This window comes from Gambusia affinis, linkage group LG11, assembly GCF_019740435.1.
Source record: "Gambusia affinis linkage group LG11, SWU_Gaff_1.0, whole genome shotgun sequence".
Taxonomy (NCBI): Eukaryota; Metazoa; Chordata; class Actinopteri; order Cyprinodontiformes; family Poeciliidae; genus Gambusia; species Gambusia affinis.
The window spans coordinates 11179551-11201035 of record NC_057878.1 but is presented as its reverse complement, the minus strand read 5'-3'; positions in this window follow the sequence as shown (position 1 = coordinate 11201035).

Below are 21485 nucleotides of genomic sequence, written 5' to 3'. Positions count from 1 at the left end.
GCACAAGCAAACATTTGCAGAACAAAGATTGTTACTTCACATCCACTAACTCAGTATAAAATAATCACAAAAGTTTACAACAATTAAAATATATCTTGCATAATTTTTTTTTTGCAAGATATATAAATTTTTTTGCAGTTCACGAGTGGTATGCATGACATTATTTACTGTATCCAAGTATTGTTCTTTTCGTATGTTACTAGTAAATCTGGCATAATGTATCACAAAACACACCATAACAAACTAGGCACAAATCACCCAAACCCCACCAATTTTGGAAAAATGCGTCATCCAGCAGTTTTGAACTAAATTAATGAATTAAAGCCTAAATCAATTTTTTAAATAATCAAATATGTCGATTGCAGCCTATGACAGTCATGTAGGAACTATTCCATTTTGTTTCTGTCAGACTGAAAAGGAGTGTGTAATTTTACTTGTCTTATAAGATGGCTTGAAACTGCAATCATTTTAAAATCTAGACGACTTGCTGAAGTTCAAACTGAGTAGCATTAGGAAGAAAAAAGGGATTTAAGAGGCTTAATGTGACATGGTTGCTGGTTCCCAGACCAGCTAGTCCAGGAAGAGATCAGACGAGAAAAGTCAAATTGGTGCAGATCATAAAGATGAACCAGCAGCATAAGTAACCTTTTATATTACAGCTTTTTCCATCAATTGTGTTGATTCCCTTTCTCTATTTTCATAGTTTATAGCGTGAACGTGGCGATTGGTTGTGAAGTTGTTTCTCTACCACCTCAAGAAAAGATACCTCAACTGCAAAGTTTGCAGGTGGCAACTGAACTGTGGTTATTTTCAACCAGCAGAGATTGACTCATTCCATCATCACAATGTTTTATTTCAGTTCTATTAAGTGCACTTTGCATTAAGCCATGACTTTTAATACTTTTGCTTGGTGGAGACCAAAAGATTGTGTGGCATAATATTCTGGTCACCATCTAAAATTTGGCAATTTTAAAGAAAGTACATCTCAGTTTGGTTGTTGTCTGAAATAGACCTTGTAAGTTTTCTGCCTTCATATTATTTAATGTGCAACAATGTACTCTTTTGCCATATTTCTAATGTTTCTATTCAGTGCCAGCCTGCATTGTGGGATAATACATTTTATATTGACAGTAAACTTTGAGTAACCAACAGATCCAAAACTTCCTATCAGTAAATTACATCTCGTCTTTAACTGTAAAGTTCCTAAATCTCAGTCAAAACCAAAACTAATATAGTAGTTGACTGCATGCATTCTTAAAATTTCAATATATATTCTTAGCTTTGGTGGCCGATTTTATCAGGTTACAGTGACAGTTGGAAAATGTCATTTAAAGTGTAATATTCATTTTTTTACTGCCAGTCTGCTGACATTTAAAACCATGTGGTTCGCCATGATGCTGTAGAGAACCTAAACTGGCAGATTGCTGTCTGGCGGCTGTCAAATGGAGGCGTTCAGTATATGAAGCTACCTATTAGGCGATGGGATTAGTCCACAGATAATTTATCTTATTATTTACATGGTAATCCACAGACAGAGCAGTGTTGTCGAGAATTTCCTGTTTGGAAAAATAATAAGGCAAGAAATACACCCTCCCCACCGTATGAACACAATGGAAATATTGGCGTGCAGTGAAATGAAGAGGGGAAACCCCAAAACTTTGAAACTAGAAACTGGATTTGCTTTCATTTATTTTTACTTTGTGGCTTCCTAAATAATATTCAGACCACTCAAAAGGGATTGTTTGGGTTTTTATTTTAAGTGAAATTTCGTGGAAAGGTTGTAAGCGGACAGCATTTTCTTTACAGTAGACATTTCTGACAGTCAAGAGTACTGCCATCAATTCAATCCAAAATGGATTTCTGCCATCTTTAAACTGCTCCAACCTCATATTTTTTATAGGACTTAATGTAAATGCTATTTCATCAACCTCTTTGGTGCAGAAAAGTGTGGCTGCTTATTTAAAAACTTTCTAGTTCAAGTATTAGCAATATGACACAAATTAGACAATGTTTTCTGTCCAGAGTTGCCTTAATTCTTTCTGGCATTGATTTAACAAGATGGTGGAAACATTTCTCTGAAACATTGGTCCATTTTGACAGGATGGCTTTTACCGGCACACACAGAATATCTCAGCCATATGAGTGTAAAGAAATGCACAGAGGACGTCACGTTACCAGACTGGAGGCAACCGCAGCTAACACAATCTCTCTTTCACAATCATCTTAATTAAGGATGAAAAATCTAAAAATAAAATCCAAAGGTTTAGATTGAGACCGAGGAAAATATCTGGATTAATTATTTAATATTTTGTAAAATGTAAATAAAAACTGAACATTTTCAACGTATTTTTTTCACATTCACATTAGGGCACAAACATACAATAAACATACAGCGTCAAAGAAAAGATGAGCTGCAGTTACCCTGGGAAATTTTTAACCTAGGACTGCTTTGGCCATGCTAAGAACATTCTTCTGTGTTGGAAATTCAGAGTGAACATTTCTTTTCACAAATTAAGAAAAAAATGACTGAAGAATTCCTGCTTTATCCATTTAAATTAAGATACTGTCTCCTCATGACCCCGTCACACTTTCCCACTTAAAATGACTTTGACTTTCTGTTCAAAGCTCAGACGTATCACTGTCATTAATAGCATGTTACAAGTCAAGCACAGGCCTGAATACACATAGCAAAGGCGGAATCGTGTTTAGCACCCACTTGTAGATGAACAGTCAGTCCACATTCACGTTCAGAAGATGAGGGCCATGAAAAACAAATTCCTTCAAAGATCATACTACTTTGCTCTGAATCTACTGTTAATGAGTCAAGGTCTCAGGCCTGCAGAGAATTGGAGTGAGCAAGTTAAATGGAGACTCAGGAGCTACCTTTAAGAGCTATTATTGTGGTTTCCCATTGTTAAACAACCTTCAAGGAGAAAGGCAGTTATTAACAATATTACTCATCAGGCGTCTCAATTAAAAGCTGAGATGAGAGTCGTTATGGTCAATATCTCAGAACACTTAGATGGTTCAACTAGATTAACGCTCTGCTGCTATATTCCTCTCCTGTGAAACGGGCGTACAGACGCGGTCCGAGCAGAAACAAGTGTTTCTCGGAGCCTTAACTTCAAGCTCACAGCTCACTGTGGTACAGGATGCAGTGGATGTATTCAGCGTACACCCAGCCTCAGCTGTTTGCCACCCCGAGCGTCTGGCCTCTTTTCGTCTTTCTGCTCTGCGGAAGCAGATGCGGAGGTGCAGAGATAACTCTTAACTTTGTTTTGACACTTTTGATTAAGGACCATTGAAGGAACACCTGTATGGCGGGAGGGAACAATGCACCGAGCCCATAGAGAGATTGATTTTGTGCATTAGAGAAGCTGCCATTGTCTAAAGCCACGAGGTCCTTTGTTATGCTAACCAGCTGTGGAAGATTTCCAATTCAATTTCACCTGAACGCTGGTCAGCCGCACGCTCCATTGTATGGCGTCCCGTGGGCCCCCCCAGTCAGCCCCAATCCACCCACCGCCGCCGCTGCCACAGCAGCCTTCCCCCTGCCGTCTCTCAAACTGCAATTTAGCCACTGAGGAGGGTGTGCTTGTATGTGAATAAGTTGGTGTGTATGTGTGTGTGTGTGTGTGTGTGTGTGTGTGTGTGAGGGTGGGAAGGGTTGAGTAGAGGAGGGGGGGGGATGCTGTGCGGACTAGATTGACAGCCGGCTGGATCCTCTTCCCTCAATATACTCTACATCCTGTACTTGTGTGTGCAATGGGCCGCAGAGAGGATCAGAGTGAAATGAGATGATATTAATTATCCTAATCCTGATGGCTCTCTCCGGACTTCTGCTTCCACTCATCTGTCTCAGGAGAGGCCTTGAATGGTCAGACAGAGAAAATGTCAGAGAAATGAAATGAAAGACGATAAATTCAGCAGAGAATACTTCTAAACAAAAAGAATGACAACGTGCTCACTGACGTAGTTCTCTTTCTTTTTCCTGTTTCAATTTTATGGTGCAATAATTGTCGAGGCGTATCACAGCACTGAGAGGATTATAAAACAAAGCTACAGATGTGCCAATCGATTAACCAAAGATCACAATTGTCCAATTTTCCCCTTGATTGGCTCTTCAAATATTTAAAAAACTTTATACTTTTTCTCCAGTTCAATAAAAATTTTGAAACTAATATAGAACAAGAGGGTCGCCTTAAATAACTTAATTAATATGAAATAATTTAAAATCCTTGCTCAATGACTTGATCAAATGAATTTTATCAGAAGCATTAATTACAGATTTCTATTGAGTTCTTAACATTTGCATTAATAGTAAAGAAAAGAAATTATTACAGATATTTATTTGAAGAGTAATCATTAAAAATCTAATATATTACTAGAGATTACTGGGGAAGATCGAATCTAACATTTAAGTATGTTTGTTATTGATAAACTAATGCAAACATGGACAACTAATTTTATTTCTCAGTTACATACTATCTATCTGTTCTATATACATTAATCTGATGAAAGACCTCAGTTATTAAGTCTTTTTGGCTAACAGATGCCAAGAAAATTATCATTCTGATTCCAATTCACATGGCAGGAGATGAATATGGGAAATGAGGATTAAACTCTGTTCTCAACCATTTGGAAACAAAGGACAGCACTGCTTCTTAAACACATGTACAAGATGTGCAAAACAAAGTTTAATAGCATTTCTTTAAATGAGACAAATTAACACAGTGTTTGATGCAAAATTGATTGGATCATACACTGTAAACTTTAAGATTTAGTGCACTTAAAGTTCAAAAAGGTCATGGTCCTGATTTGGATCTGGCTTCCTTGGTGGAATGACAGGTGTCCAATAGTTCATGTCCAAAACGTCTTTTGCACCAGGACTTACACCTTCACACAGATTTGATCAGTCAGGGATGATCAATGACTAATAACCTGATTTTTGATCTGTGTCATGCAGCTAATGATTTCAAGTGAGTGTGATATTAGGCAAGTAACCAGAGATCTTCCTTTCTGACAGATTTCTTGCCTGCAAATTTTTACTTTAATTAAATATCTTCTAAAATGTATCAAGGTTACTCAGTCTGAATTAAATATAACAATTCACCTAAAGAAGAACAGTTTCATTAACATAATTTTAACATAATGAAATTCAGTGATCACCCTTCTGAACAGTATTTATGGATTAGATTGATTAAAATGAAGTAAGATCATGATCTTTCATGATCGCTTGTTGCAAAAGCTGCTGACTTTCACGTAAACAAGGAAACGCATACCTGCTTGGAAAGGAGCACTCCTCCAGTGACAGACAACTGCATCCTAAATGCACAAAGAAGCGTTACTGCAGATCCTTCCTCCCAGCAGATGCACAACCATAACCATCACTGCTGCCAGCAAATTCACCAAGTGTTTATTCCTGTGGGTATTTTTATAGTTTTACTCATTTTAAAATGATATTTCTGCAGGTACTGCACATCTCAGCTTTTCTGCCTGTAAATAGTGTATTGTCTTTGTAATGCACAAAAACAAATGTACATCATGTGCGTTTTGTTTTAAAAAGCGATGCTGATTTTTGATAACTGTACCATATTTTGATGTAATCTTTTCTTTACAATATATAATTCTTAATCTTGTTCATTAATATTTGTCATACATTTTGAAACACTTTTTTTTTTTGTCTTTGTGTGAACCTGTTACGGTTGCACCAAAATTAATAAAGCACATTTCTATTTCTATTCTTTTATTTAGGCTAAAATAAGAGCTTGCTGAGCCTAACTATACAGTTCAGAAGATCATCTGAAGGGAAGAGAAAGCATCAAAACAGTATCCAAAAATAAAAGTTTGAAATCCAAACCTGAGTTAATATTTTTCAGAGTTTTAATGGAAAATTTCTATAAAGCATAAATGGGGACAGGGTTGTATTTATTTTATTTTGCTTTGGGTTTAAATTTTCCATTTGATTGAAACAATGCAGCATTTTTTCATTTCAGACAAAAATCCAAATCAATTCTATTAAGTTTATTTGTGCAACACCAATTCACAAGACATTTTGTCTCAAAAAATAAGGATAGATTTAGTCCAATCATGGATATAGAATCCAAATCAATTAAATACTTTCCGATCGAAGCTAGTTATTCAACAAAGCCGTACAGCTTAGCATCTTACTTACATTGGTAAAAAGTGACAACAGAAAGATAAACTCCTGTTGAAAGAGTCAGGTCAGACCTCGACGAAAAGTAAAATTCAGCATCATCCAGAAAAAGCCTGATAAATGCACCTCTGATAATAACAACCCTCTTTTCCTTCATTCAGTCTTTGCGTTCATCTTTTTTGCTTAAAATTATTGAACTACTTTTTTTTTCCAGCTTTGAACATACTGCTAGAAGTATTCCCATTTTCATCTGCTTAAAAAAAATTAAATTGCTTATTTACATTGAGCGACATTATTTTGCTGGAGAAAAAAAAAAAACCCTGAAAGCTATTTTAATTGAACATCACTCAAAAAGAAAGCATGTGATAATTAAACTGGAGGCTCAGTGAATAGGTCTGCATTACAGAGAGATTTGTATTAAGATCGAGACTCTGCAGTGATGAAAGAGCACAATGCTCAGCTGCAACCATTTGCTCTGCATGCAGTGAGAGAAACTTCTTAACTCACTCATTATGGTTGATGATTGTATTATTTTAGTGCCGTCACACTCCAGCAGCCTGGATTTGATAAGGTGGTTCTCAGAGCTCATGTAGTCAATAATGTTTTTTTTTCCCTCTTCATTTAAACATCATGGAAGAAGCTGTATGACTTTGCTGAATGGAATAACTAACTTAAAGCTGTTGGCTACAGTTTCCATGAAAATCAATCAAACCAAGTATAAGTGATTTATCACGTGAACATGAACTTGTCATGGTCATCTTTTTTAAAATTTGTTTTTCAGTTTTGCCGTTCAGTGTTATTTAATTGAGTGGATTATTATAGGAACTATTTTATGCATGTCTGTCTGTGTTTTCTTGTTAACTCGTTCTGTTTTGTTTGCATGTTTGAAATTGAAAAGATGCTCGTATGTGTTTTGTCCAGCTGCAGCAAAGCATTTGAGTGGCACGTGAGAAGACTGCAAGGATTTTTTGTTTGGAAAACCTGGTGACAAAAAAAAAGAAAAAAAAAAGTCATCCCATCCGGACCACCAGGCCGCAGACTGGTTCCAGACAGTGGGTGGACTGGTACTGGCCAATGGAGTTAATAATAAACATGTGCAGTAATGACCAAGATATTGACGAGCAGAGTGTGTAAGTGCTTTTGCTTAAAAAATTTTTTATAAATAGATTGTTCTTCTGTCGGTAAGCTTTTAAAGTATGAAGATGAACAAAGGAAGCAGGAAGGAGAAGCATGTGAGTCAACATGGATGAGAGAGTGTAGGTCTGTCAAGTGTTAAGTTGTTGTTTTTGTGAGTGTGTGTAGTTACCATACATTTGGTTTTATAACAACTCCATAATAACAGAGACTATATTGTATGGTGACGCAATATGTTCATAAGCAGGTAGTTTGGAAATCTAATGGTTAAATCCAAATCTCAGATTAACACTCCTCCTGTCACGTCAGACACTTTCTTCACAGGAAACCGTTGGGCCGATGACACGTCTTGAACCCTGAATATATTCTTTTGACACCAGGACTATTTCAGGATTCCACTTTTGCAAATATTACCGATATAAAATTGAATTCATCCCTGGTCTATCAACCTTGTAAATGACCTGAGACAATGAGATGAGCCGGGATGTAGGAGGCATTCAAGGACTTGTTGATATATCCACTTTATTGAAGTATTGATGTGTGGTATTATCTTAGAATGAGACTGGCTGTGAATGTGTGGGAAGATGGTTGATACATGTTTCCTGGATAATTGTTTTATGACATATATACATGCAGGCAACGTAAAAAAGACAAAAAAAACCAAAACATCTCTGATGTTTACTATTACCAACTGATCAGCTTGATTTTGTGAAACTCTGCAGTGGAAATCTACATTTTACTAACCAGCTGTTTTCATTTATTACTTGTGTTCCTTTGGTTCTGAAAATATACACCACTACCATTATTTTAGGCTGAAGGATAAATCTGACTTTCAGGTATCAAAAGGAAGATTGATTTCAAGGAAGAAAATAGAAGAAAAAAACAAAACAAAACACAAAAACACTGATGTCTAAGGGATTCACATCCCAATCACTAGGAGAAATTGCCTTTTTGGATCCAATATGTGCTGTTGTTTCGATTTCTCACAGAACTAGTTTAATCCTCACAGATAAGCGTCTCCCTTATGCCCATCTCTTTGGCTTAGAGACCCGTCTGGACACTAAGGAACGAACTGCATCTGCCAACCCACTGAGGTCACTTTGAGGCCATGGTGTTTTCTGAATGAAGCAAGTTGCATATTAAAGAGAGCTTCACTCAGAAATAAACACACTTTGTGGAGAAACAAACATTTATCCCAATCCCAATCCAATCCAGATTATTGATCCTTATTCTATCTCAGCTGGGTCAGGGTTCTTTGGTAAAAAAAACAAAAGAAAAAAGAAACTTTGAGAGTAAAGTTTGGGAGTAAATTGAGTCTCCAGGGGTAGAGTTGGGGCTAAAGTTTCCCAATTACAAAGTGTTTCTCATCTCTGACAATGGGGAATCTCTTCTCAACTAAAACAAGGCTGACGACTCAGGTTTGGTTTGCACAGTTATAGAGGTTTAAATGTATAACTGCTCCTTTCATTCAAGCTACTTTACATTCAGAATAGTACCATAATGAACCATTAATACTGAACCTTATGTTGACCTCTCAACTGTTTTGATAGAAGGGAAGTTAGATGACTTAACCTTTTTGTCTGATAGAAGAGGGTAGAAAGCAGCTGCAAATGGCTTTCAAATAAAAAGAATGACAAAAACACATGTTGCTCTTTCTGAAAAAAAATATTTTGGAACTTTTAAAAGATATTTTATTCTGATTGAACTAGATTTTATAATTTTGAATCATCATAATCATAAAACCACCTCAACCACTGAAGTAGGCAGGGGAGCGTGGAGTCTCTGTAAAAGAAAGGTCAAAGTAAAGGTCAGCTTCTGCTGCAGCACCAACAGGAGATTTTGTGCTACTGAATGTAGAATTTCTTGCAATAATGACGCAGAGTGCTATTTGCACAGTTTATTTACCCACATTTGAAATTAATTGATTTGTCGTTTATCTGTGTGCTTGCATGCTTGTTTCCAATTCTGATAGTTCTTTGTTCCGTAATGTAGCACATCAACATAAACGGGGTGCACAGAAAGAGCCTAATCCTGGCCTGAAGTGGAGGTACTGTATATTTAGAGTGCTGCTGATTGTGATGGTTGTTATTATTGAATTTGAGTGACGATCACGCTCGTTTGATCACGAATCAATGCCTCGCTGGTGCGTCGCAATGAGCTTGAGGGAGGGGAAATGCAGAGGTGTCCAAATTGTCTCATGGGGCATTTTGCGTTTTGCATTCTTTGACGTGCTCTTATTCTCTCTCCTGAGCTTGCCCTGTAGCCTGATGAGCCCCCTGCAGGCGCCACACTTAGTCACACGCGCCCCGAAACTATGGCGGCAGACAAAGTGAAATGAGGAGAATAGATGTTTACCCCTTACGCTTGAGGTATTAGTGCCATCATAAAGTGGCACACCGCCCCCCAACCCTCACCCTTCAATAGGCTTGTGAAGTGTGAAGTATATTTTTGTTCTCGCATTTTTATACCAATTTTAATTCCACAGCTGCATATCTGAGAAGCAGGATTTCCTTGGTTGGCTTCCCAGATTTGTCTTTCTCCCCATCTTGCCACTTTCCCTCCCTTGTATCCTCTCTCATGTCTGCGTCTCCTACCCCTACAATCCCTAACCTCTCTGTGTCTCTCTCCCCCCCTGCAACTTCCCCCTCCTCCTCACCCCCTTTCCGTTGCCTGGGGGCTGATTATTTTAGTGGAAATACTGCCATCGTGTATCCGTGCCAGATCCTGCCAGCCCAAGCCTCTGCCACCCCGCCCCTCACTCCCCGCCCCCATACCCACATCCCTCCACTTAGAATAACCAATCTGATGATGTGACAGTTTCTTTCTCCCCATAGAAAATCTGCCTCTAACCCCCCTCCCACCCCCCATGTCTCTTGCATTTTGGATTCCAGCGTTGTTTGACATGTTATGGAAGGGTTTCAGCTTCCCACCTCCGCAATCCTTATTCTATCCCAGGGAAGCGGTTGGCATGGGAATCTAATACTTGGCAAAGAGGGCAAGGGAAGGAGGTGGAGAGGGGGGGGAGGGGGGGGTGTAGTTTAAAGAAAAAAAAATCTTTTCAAACACACTCTGTCTCTCTGTATGTTTTCCAAAATATCCTCATTTCCCACAATGCACTTCATTTAAACTTTGGTTTTGCTGTGAGTCTCATGCCTTGATGTTGCAGGACTTTATTTAAAGTTTACAAGAGCAAACTGAACCGACATTAGTGAGTGCATTTCCGTTCTTGCATGTTATGTAGCTCTGCCAGTCGCCTTTGGTCATTAGGTTGATGGTCATCGGTTGCCGTGGAGCTAGCGGGAGAAATCAGGTCCAATTACAAAGCTTTGATGAGGGAGACATAAAAGCCTCTTTCTTTCTAACACCTAGAGAAACCTCTAGAGTCTGGAAACCCACCGGCTATAGGCTAATGAGGGCTACGTCTCTCAGACCAATTGCCAATATTTAAGGGCTTTCAGTGGAACAAGGATGCATTTGGACCATGGATCATCTGGACTTTCTAAAAATCAGCATTTTGATGCATATTATTTAGAAATGACATTTGCAAACCTTTTATAACCAGATTAGAATATTAGAGAAAATCTATTCTGTACAACAAGACAAATTTGTGCAATACAAGTTCTGGATGACAAGACTTTAACTCACAGTATAAAAGTATAAAAATTCAGGTAATTGCAGCCAAAGAGTCCAATTTGTAAATGATGACACCCATGGTAAAGATTTCTCAGTTCTTCATTGCTATAGCGTAATCTTTATCTGGATGTTTTGAAAACATCAATCTATTTTTTTTTTCTTTTTGTTATTTTTTTATCATTTTTTTGTTGATTTGAACAAATGTTTTAAATTTACTGCAGCAAAAAATTCAGTGATGAAGTATTCTCAGTTTCCTGGTCACATTTTAGCTTCAGTTTCTCTGGCATTTCAAAACATTTCCAATGCCATGCCGAACACAAGTTTGGCATGGCAAACTTGTGTTTGCATGTAACCAGTATTACAGGTTCCCTGTATGTTCAACAGTGCAGATGCTTTCCCAAATATTTATGCTATAATTTACTTCCAACCCAGTGGAAGTAAATTAAAGTAAATTTCTGCAGTGTTTACTGCAGAAAAATTCAACCTTTATGTCATCAGACTAATGTGAAGCCCTGCAATTTTGGTGTTTGTGGTGGTAGAACAGAAAAGGTTTCTTTCTTGCATGTCATGAAAACAAACAGTTTATATGTAATGGACTTAATGGAGACTCCCGTGAGGAATTATTTTAAAGATAAAATATGGATCTTTGTCTCCTGACAAAAATAATTGGACCTCAAAATCATATTTATACCATATGGAATAACCAAGTTACTAATTAAAAGTTCATTGAAATCTGGCCATTGAAAAAATTTGGACTAATTATAAAAGGCTTCAATTATCGTCATTGTAATGGGACTGTTAGGTGTACCAATAATTGTGCCACTAGTGGTTTTGCCAAAAACTGTTATTTTTTTATGGTGGCAGTTGAATAAATGTAGCTAAATTAAACCATTTTCTCCTGTCGTTCAGAAAAATGGAGGATGTCTCCCTCAACTAAGTTGCTGCTTGAATTGAAACTTGCAAAGTCAAACATGTTGGCATTTCCTGCCACATCGAGTCTTCAGTTGTTTGAAGAAGATTGTGCACCGTTCGACCAACTCAGCTTCATCCATTTGAACCAAGTTTGCACAACGAAGGGCTCACTCATGCCAATCACGCTCTTCTTCCACATTAAAAATGCTCCTATAGCATTTCCCTTCCGGCAACGACGTGATAGTGGTCATTAACCTAATTTTTTGTCATCATCTGTCATCAGGCTCATTGTGATTTAATCACATAGTTAGAGTTTGCCAATTATGATTAGCTCCTGTTGGTTTAAGGTATTTCAGGCGCAAGGTAAGCCTGGAAGAGGTTAATCAGCGCTTGCTTGTTACATTTTCTCGGTTAATGTATTGCCCAAAAGTGCTCTCTTTCTCTCCTTTCTGCCTCCGTCTGTCTGTTTTTCAGAATGGCTCAGCCTTGGTGGTGGGATCTGGCCGCCTACAGATAACTGCAGTCTTTGTGCGCGCCATTCTAAGCACATACATACTGTTCCATTCAGAGGGGGTTAGGCTATTTATTTGTCCATTCTGATCATTTACATGCATTTCCATCACACGTCTGTGAACTGATGTGCTTATTCAGTCACAAATCTGTGTGCCTTAACGCGGCACAATAATGGCAACAAAGGTGATAATACAAATATAATTAATCTAGCACCAATCAATCAGAGCTCGCAACCTGCCCAGTCTGCAAACCGAGCCGTGCATGCGTTGCTTTGCACTCCATATTAACATGTATAAGCGAGGAGATGAGTAAAGATAGCCCTGTCTGCGCCGAGCTGTTTATCAGAGCGCGGCTCCTCTCAGCATGCAGAGCAGCCGTGGCAGCTCCCAGTGTGAGGCTGAGCAGGCAGAGATGTCATTGTTTAACGCCTCCCCTGATTAGTTTACTCTCGCCTGATTAGAAATTAATTAAAATGATGACACAGATCCCAGCAGAGGAGCAGCAGAACAGGAGGAGGTGGTGGCTGAGGGGGCTGGGGAGGAGGAAGGGGGTATTCATGGAGGGTGTGGGGAGGAAATCGGGGGACGAGGTGAAAAGAGGGTCTGTGGTTTGGTTCGTGATGTCCGTGGGGAATGGCTGAAAGTTAAGTCGGAGAGCTTTTAGTGTGCAGCAGGGAGGGGTTTGGTTTGTAGTACGTAGCAAGCATGAGGGGGTAAGTGTTTTGGGGGCTAAGAGGAGGCGGGGTGGGTTTGGGTGGTGGGAGGTGGGGGTTACGTGCTCTGGCTGGGGACAAACATGGCTTAATAAGTGACTCTTGTCGCAATCAGAACATCATTTCCTCATGCATTCTAATGAGCTGGCTGTTGCAGAGGAGATCGGTTCACGCTCTAATTTATTCAATATTTTTGTGTATTCACCCTGTTTATTTAATAACAAGGACCGTGCACATTAATCAACATCTCAGCCATCATCACATCAGCGCAAATATTCCAGTGAGAGTCCCCCCTCCTCACCCACCCCACACCCTGTGTCCCCCTGCCTGCCTAGCTGGCCCATGTCACTGCTTTCTCGGCACAAAATCACAGGCAGCATTGTCCCGCTGCTATCATTTTTTCCTGCTTATTGCATCTGCAGACATGCAAATGAGAACAAAGGCTTTGAGCATTACAACGAGAGCCGATAACATCGTGGTTGTGCAAATATGAGTGCTGTAAACATTTGAGTGCGTCTCTGCGACTTACACGTCACTCATGGGTGAGCCTGTAATTCTATCTGCCTACGATTCTCCCCTGAAGACCCACTTCTCCCACAGAAGCTTGTTTGTTGCGCACTGCCTTTCAAAAGTGTTCAACCCTCTCTCTTTTTTATTATTAGCAATTTATTTCACATGTTGCAACCAGAAACGTCAGTGTGCTGTCTTGTCGTTTGGTTCTGGATCTGCACCCCCAGAACCAGAACCAAACGAGGAGAAGCGGCATTTAGCATCTATGCACCAAAAATCTGTAACAAACTTCCAGAAAACTGTAAAACAGCTGAAACATTGACTTCCTTTAAATCTCAACTAAAAACCCACTTGTTTAGAGTTGTATTTGAAACGTAATCAATTACAAATTTATTGACGGAATCTGACTTGATGTTGTGTTTTTATTGTTGATTCTTTGTTGCATTGTGTTTTTGTGTTTGATTTGATGTAAAGCACTTTGAAATGCCTTGCTGCTGAAATGTGCTAAACAAATAAAGTTTGATTTGATTTTGATTTGCCATTGCATATCATAGACATAAATAAGTGTTTAATTGTGAAACAGAAAGAAATTAAGCAATGGTTTTCAACTGACTTTGTAACAAAGATCTGATCAAATTAGGACTACAGGTGGTGCAGGTGATAAAGCTGCTGCTCTGCAGCCACAAGGTCTTGGGTTAGACCTTGTCCTGGGACACAAGTGTGAATGTGTGTATGCATGGTTGTGTGTCCCTGTGATGACCTGGTGACCTGTCCAAGCCCCACCTCTCACCAAGGACCAGTGCCAGGCCCCTTTTGAAACTTTGCAAGGACGAGCGAGTGTAGACAATAAATGGATATAGGTCACCTAATTAGTAAACAATAGACCTGTTCTGTTAGAGGTTTGAACATTATTGAACCAACAACATTTTGAAGACAAGTTATAGAGACAAAGTTTTAAAAATTTCATAGAGCACTTTCAATCCATCATCTGAAACGGAGAGTGTTGCACAACCGTAACGACCAAGCCTGCAGAGATTACCCAAACTATGGATCTGTGCACACCTGTTAGTCAACAACAACCTGCCATACACATGCAAATCTGGCCTCTATGTGGAAATAAGAAGAATTATTCAAATTTTGGATTTAAGGTAAAAAGTTGGTCTCAAGTCATTTGCTGATAAGAGCAAAAATAAAGAAGGTGTTCTGGTCAGAAGAGGCCGAGTTGAATGTTTTGGCCTGTGTGTAATCTGACGCGCCATGTCTGAGGTGAAACGTTATTGTGGCAGCATAATGCTGTGAGGATGCTTTTCTTCAACAGAGATCAAGAAACCAATATGATGTGTAGATGGATTGAGTTATTTATTGCCAGAGTAATCGCGTTAAAACCAAAATAAGAACTTGTCATGGGCTGCTACACACTTGAGAGTGGAGTGGAGATTCAAGATTTGAGAACAGCTCAGTCAAAGTCCAGAGCTGAATCAAGTGAGAATCTGTGCTAACAGGTGAAAACTAACATTCACAGATGCTCCTCGTCTATTAGATCGGTTCGAGCTTGAACTATTTTGAAAAGAAGAAAGCTGAACATTTTCAGGATCTAGATCATATTTTACATCTAGACAGATTTATATCTGGTCAAAGAAGGCTTCACTTTTTTCTGGCTTTTTCAGTGTTTTTGACTCTTCTGTTATTTTATGAGGGTATGCCGTTAAGACGAGACATTTAGTGACAAATATTCTTCTTTTATCAACAATCCACATTTAGCCTGGACTTTTATTGTTTCCTTTTTACGCTTCTACTTGTTGCTCTTTTTCACTCTGCCAGATTGTCAACACCTGTTTTCCGCCACCATTACTTAGCACTCTTCTTTCCCATTCCATTATATACCCTAAGAGGTGAAAATATACTACATATGTTTGTGTTAGGGGGCAGTGTTGTATGGAGTCTGGAGGGTTTCCCATAGCAATGAGGGCCTGCGGTTCTCCTGGTAACCTAATTGGCATGTGTTCCCCGGCAGGTCTCATTGTGGCCTCTCCTAATCACTGTCCCCAGCCCTAACAAGAGCGACCTACAGTATTGCGGTTCCACTAAAGGAGCACGTCTTTGTTGTTTTATTTCTCTCTCTTTCTTCCCCATGCCCGTCCTCATCCCCCTCGTCTGTACCGAGACGGCCTGATTACCACAGCCGGACCCAGAAATACGTGTAGCTCCTCGCACACACACACACACACACATGGTGTTCGCGAACAAGCCAACCGGTTTTTTTTCCCCGCCCGCTGCTAAACCAGTTGGATTGCCGAGGCAGAATCCTGCCCAACAGAGCACGTAAACCCTAATTGGGAAATGCTTTAAATAATTTCTAATTAGTACAAGTGTGGTAATAATTGGCGGGGTAATCTGAGGATTAATTAGCCGTGTTTGTGTATATGGGTGTGTATGCGTGTGTTGGTGAGTGGCTGTGAATGAGCGAATGTGTGTGTGTGTTTGCTGTACGCGTGCACGTGCACATGCACGTGTATGTGTGTCTGCACTCGCATACACGCTCGCTCGGGTCTGGACGGGGCCTTTGAATAGACCCCAGGTTCTGCAGCTTGCTAATGGAATCCCGTCCACTCAAGGAGGTCTGTGGAGGAGGGAGACCAAGACAGAAGCACCTTTGTTGGCCAAGTTGTACCGTGGGTGGCCCCCCTGCCTTCAGACCCTCATTTGTATCACGGTGGGCATTCACCCCCTCTCTTCTGACCCCAACCTTATTTAACAGCTAACCCAGCCTCTACATCTCCTTCACCTCGCCCAGTCGTCCCAGCTCCAGCCCCCACCACTCACCGCCCTGCACCACTCTCATCTTCTTTCTTTGGCTAAATGACACGTTTTATTTTCTTTGACCCAATATGCTCCCAAGCCCTGCTTCTGCTCCCCCACTCTTCCCGTTTTTTTTTTTACCTACTTGTATTTCTCTGCCACTCTCTTCTCTCCAGTCACGTTCAGCCTCTCCTGCTCTCCTGCGCATCTTCATCCCGCTTCCCATCTTCCTGTGGAGGAGAGAGGGTGAGGAAGTGCTGGGCTCTTGAGTTGTGTACTTCCACCTGGCCTGCTCTCTAATTACTGCATACTTCTTTAGAGGAAAAATTTTGTGGGGTGGGAGGGGAGGGAAATGAGGAACAAGAATACTGCAAGCACTTGTTGCTCCAAGTGAACGTCTCCAGCGAACTGGTGTCACGTTGATAGAAGAACTTAAGCTTTTAGGCTTTCTGTGATTTTTTTTTCATTTTTTTTTTTTCATAAAAGCTCAGTTTGAGGAGCATTTCATGCTCTGTGTCAATGCCACATTCACTTCCCCTTGTGTTGCATTAAATCTCCACTCAGAAGTTTTGCTATTCACCTTCTGCACCCAGCGTGCATGTAACAAATTGTTTTCCCATTCAGTCGCTGCCTTCCACGTTCTTTCTCTCTGTGTGACAGATGGCTCTTAATGCCACACAAATGGGAAGCACTAAGCAAGTAAACAAACAAGGTGGGATCAATATCCTGGGAGACTAATTGCACAATGTCCCAAACAATTTTGCCAAAGCCTGCTTTTAGTAATGTGTTGTTTTAAACCCTCGTCTGCCAGATAGAAAGTACGACTGGCCAGTCACTGCTAGTAGCAACAAACCAGCATGAATCAAAATAAAAGAATATTGTTACTTCATTATCCTCTTACAACAGAAACATCTTTGCAGTTAAAATTGCAGTTTAATGACTTAAATTATCTCTTAAACGTCAGCTTGCTTTATCAATACTTAAATTGTTTGATTGATGTATTATTATTATTATTATTTTTTGGTTCCTTAGTCCTGTGGAAAGCCCAACAGTGTCCAAGGTTCAACCATGTTTGTTTGGAGTCATTTTGTAAAAAATCTGAGGTGTAAATTAGAAATATAAGAAGATTTCACGATATTTAAACATCCCAAAGAATACTAGCCAGTTGCGGTCATTGTGGCTTCGCCTGACGAAGTTGTAATAGGAGATGCTCCAACTGAAATCATTTGCTTTGCAGCAGTTTGGGTTTTCAATAGAAACGACAAATGGTGACAGTGATAGACAAGACACAAACATTATGTAAGCACTGCGAGTAGTTCAGATGCTGAATGAGGCAGAAAGCATTGCTAAAATGGCAGCTGGCTTGGGGTATATTGAGCTGCAATCTATAAAAATGGAGAATATGGCCAGCATAAATTTGGTCTAGGAAGTTTTCTTTAAAGTATTTTTAAAATCTCGTCCTGCTTTATTCTTGTAAAATCAGTATTGTGCCTCATCTCCTGAGGTTTATGTAACATTCCTCCTTTGTTATTCTGCCGTCTGAGAGCCAAATAAACCCTTGGCATGATACTGTCACCACCATGCTTGACAGCTGGTACTGCTCATCCAACCAGAGTCCTGGCTTGAATTAGTCAGAGAATCTGTACGGGGATCAAAAGATTAGGACAATGGCAGCCAAAGATGAATTATCCAAATCCCAAGGTAAATATGCAAATGATTGGCCAACAATTATATACAAGAAGGGTGTAATTGCTCTAATGTTTCCACTAAATGCTGAGAATGTTGTAAGTTATTGTCAACTTGCTCTTATCTACATTCAATGATATTCCTTTTAAACCGTGTGTTATTTCTTTGGAAATAATACATATCATTTTCTGTCAGCAAAGAACTTCCAGTCTGTGGAAGCATGTTGGTAAAAGATTAATTTAATGAATAATTTTGAATTTTATTGTAGATTTATTTCACTGTAGACAATAGTACTGTTATTCCAACAGTTAGTACATAACAACTTTAACACAGTTGGGGGTTTCAAAGGCACAATGATCTTAATAACACATCAGATCTGGTTCTGAACTGGTCAAATCAGTTTGGCATTAAGTGATGGAATGGCCACAACCTCAAACATGTTAAAAGTCTGTGGACTTTGCCTAAAAGCCAAGTTTATCTAAAGAAATCCATCAGTTTAAATAAGTTCCTCCAGCTTATCCACATAAATTTACATTTGTGAACATAACTCTACTTTTTGTAAATCAGTGATGTTATTTACTGAATGATCTTTCCATTCTGATAAAAAGAACGAGGCCTTAAAACTTAAGATGGATTTCACATGTAGAGTATAAATAAACATTGCACTACCCTGTATATTCCATGCATTTTGCTGAAAGTTATGAGATTTTTCTCTCCATCTTTACTGTTCCAACATCAAGTTACCTTGTTATATCCTGCATCTGACTGGTCGTTGTGGTCTTTTCGAGGCCGAGGACACACACTGATTTATCTAATGACTGTCAAAGGTGCTTAGCTCATTGTGGCTATTCTAGTAGGCCAAGTGATTTGCAGAGGTTGTAGATTTATCAGAGTTAGGCAACCAACTCTCCTGTCTCCATAAACAGAAACACATATGTGGTGGATGCTGGTTTTACATTGGGTTTCAAATCATCCCTGTTTCCTCAATGATCTGTGCTCAAGCCTAGCATAGGTGCCTGGCTTTTTCTGTGACATTTACTAGGCTGGTACAAGGACATACCCTTCCTCCTCCCCTCTTCTTCACCCATTCCTCCCAGTTAATCAGACTGGTGTGAAAAGGACGCTGATAAGCCCATTGTCTGGATGACAATGTCTTGGTGATAGGCCGTAGTGGCCAACTGGATGGTGCTCCGTCCCCTTCTCCGGCATCAACCCATCGCATATTTCCTTGCGCCGAATCTCTCCCTCGCTCCTCACCGCTATTATCAGTCCTCCTTTCTCCAACTCTTTGCCCGCTGTGCCTTCACCAGGTCCACTTCCCCGCCCCTCACACCTTTAAGCATCCCCCAAGCTTCCCCTGCCTGACCCGTCTCTTCATTCCCTCTCTGCTCTCCCTGCTCTTCCCTCTTCTACAATGAGCGCCGCAGAGCCACCAGAGGGAACTCATTAGTGCACTGCTCCCAGGTTAATTGGCTTCCTCAAAGAAAGGGACTGAAAAAGAAGAAATGAATGAGAAGAACACCCACTCTGTCCAGGGAAAAAAAGGGAATCGACCTGCGTGTTTCTCATGCTGGCAGCTCCTCTAAACAGTGATGCAGCTGCTGTCAGGCCAGATGTGATCCTCTCCCACTGATTAGCGCTGCAGCCCTGTTAGCAGCACATGTGGAAGGGGGCGAGGCCTTGGCCTCTATTGTTAAGTTTATCTACAGTGGAACTATGTAACAAATCTGTAAGGCGCCCCGCGTGACAGGTTCATATTTCTCTTTGCAAAGGGAAACGATAATATCAAGCTGAATAGAGCGTTATCTGATGGCTATCAGGGTAAATCTATATGGAGATGGCGAGTGTGGACTCGTGTGCATCCATGCGTCCTTGTCTGTAAATGGCCTACCAGAGTGTGCCTCAAGTTCCCCCCAGGGCATGAGGCGGCCCTGGATGTCCCTAAAACACAGAGGGAAATGACTCTTAAGGGAGTGTGTGATCGGAGTGGTGCTTATGATAATGCCCGGAGAGTGTGAGGAGAGTCTGGAGTGCAGGCCACGTTTTAATTATCCACATTGCCTTCGGTCACCTTGGGCAACCCGCGCGCGTCAACCAGAAAAACGTCTGGCTCGAATATGTCAAAGTAAGCTGAAAAGACATCTGATGGACATAGTTTAGCTTATTCATGAGATTGTTTACTTGAGTATTTTCAGTGCTGATGTTTTTCATCATGAAATGTGTAAACTAGTGTTAGGATGCGATGAAATATTTTATGGAGTTATTTGCAAGATCTTCACAATTAATCAGAAACTACACATTGACAGAGTAAGCAACATTTTCAATTCAAACACTATTTTGCTGCCAAATCCAAGAATAGATATTGGAGCTCTACAACAAATACATTTCTTGTTTTTAATCTCATATTTAGGTTATTCAACAATCACATTGGAGCAAAGTGATATTATGCTTTTTAGCTTTCAAGTGTTTCAGAAAGTCTTCATCAATCATGTAACTTCTCCTGAAATGTGGACTGTAAACGCCAACAATGTTGGGGACGTCTGTGCTCACTGCAAAATGTTCAGCATTGAGGTAGTATTTTAGGCTTGAATAGTTTTGGTAATAGGATAACTCCTTTTCCACAACTTGCACACAGCAATAGTTTTTTTACGGGGTTGCATTAGGCCATTTTTTTGAAGCAAAAAACAAACCCCCAGTGTGTCAAGAGAAGCGACTTTGTCGTACTTTGCTGCTCTGCGTCAGATTTCCGAGTCAAAATTAAAGAAGAAATGCGGCAAAAATCATCAAACTTAATAAGAGTTGCATATTAAGCCGGCAGGTTTTCCCGTTGTCTATGTATTTACCTCCGTATATTTGTCCATAATCTCTCTCCAGCTTTCCTGTCCCAGCTAAAGGAAAACCTTACCCATAGCAAGATGATGCCACCACAATGTTTCACCTTGGAGATTATATGTTCAACACGATATGAAGCGTTCACGATATGAAGTGTTAGTTTTCCACTATGCATGTTATTTTTTATTCTTTTTTGTTAAAAAACATTCAATTTGGTATCACGTAAGCAGAGCTTTGTCTTCCATCCAGAGCTCACGTGCATGACCATGTCTTTGTAAGTTTGCAGATGTGGCATGCTCCTTTTAGTTTTGAGATGGTGGATTGAATAATGCACTGTGAGATCTTCATATTTGGCGTATTGTTCTGCAACTTTACTGCTTTAAACACAGCTTTATCCCTGATTTGAGTCTGCATTCCTTGGTCTTCATGATGCTGTTTTCTCCAACGTTCTGGCTCCCCAGACACTAAAGGGCCACATAAATAGCTACAGCGGGCCTTGAGTTTGACACATGGCATATATAGTAGCTGAATATCAATGTAGCTTTACAGGTAAGGAAGTCTGTCACATGTATTCTAAGATAGTTTAGATTAAATTAG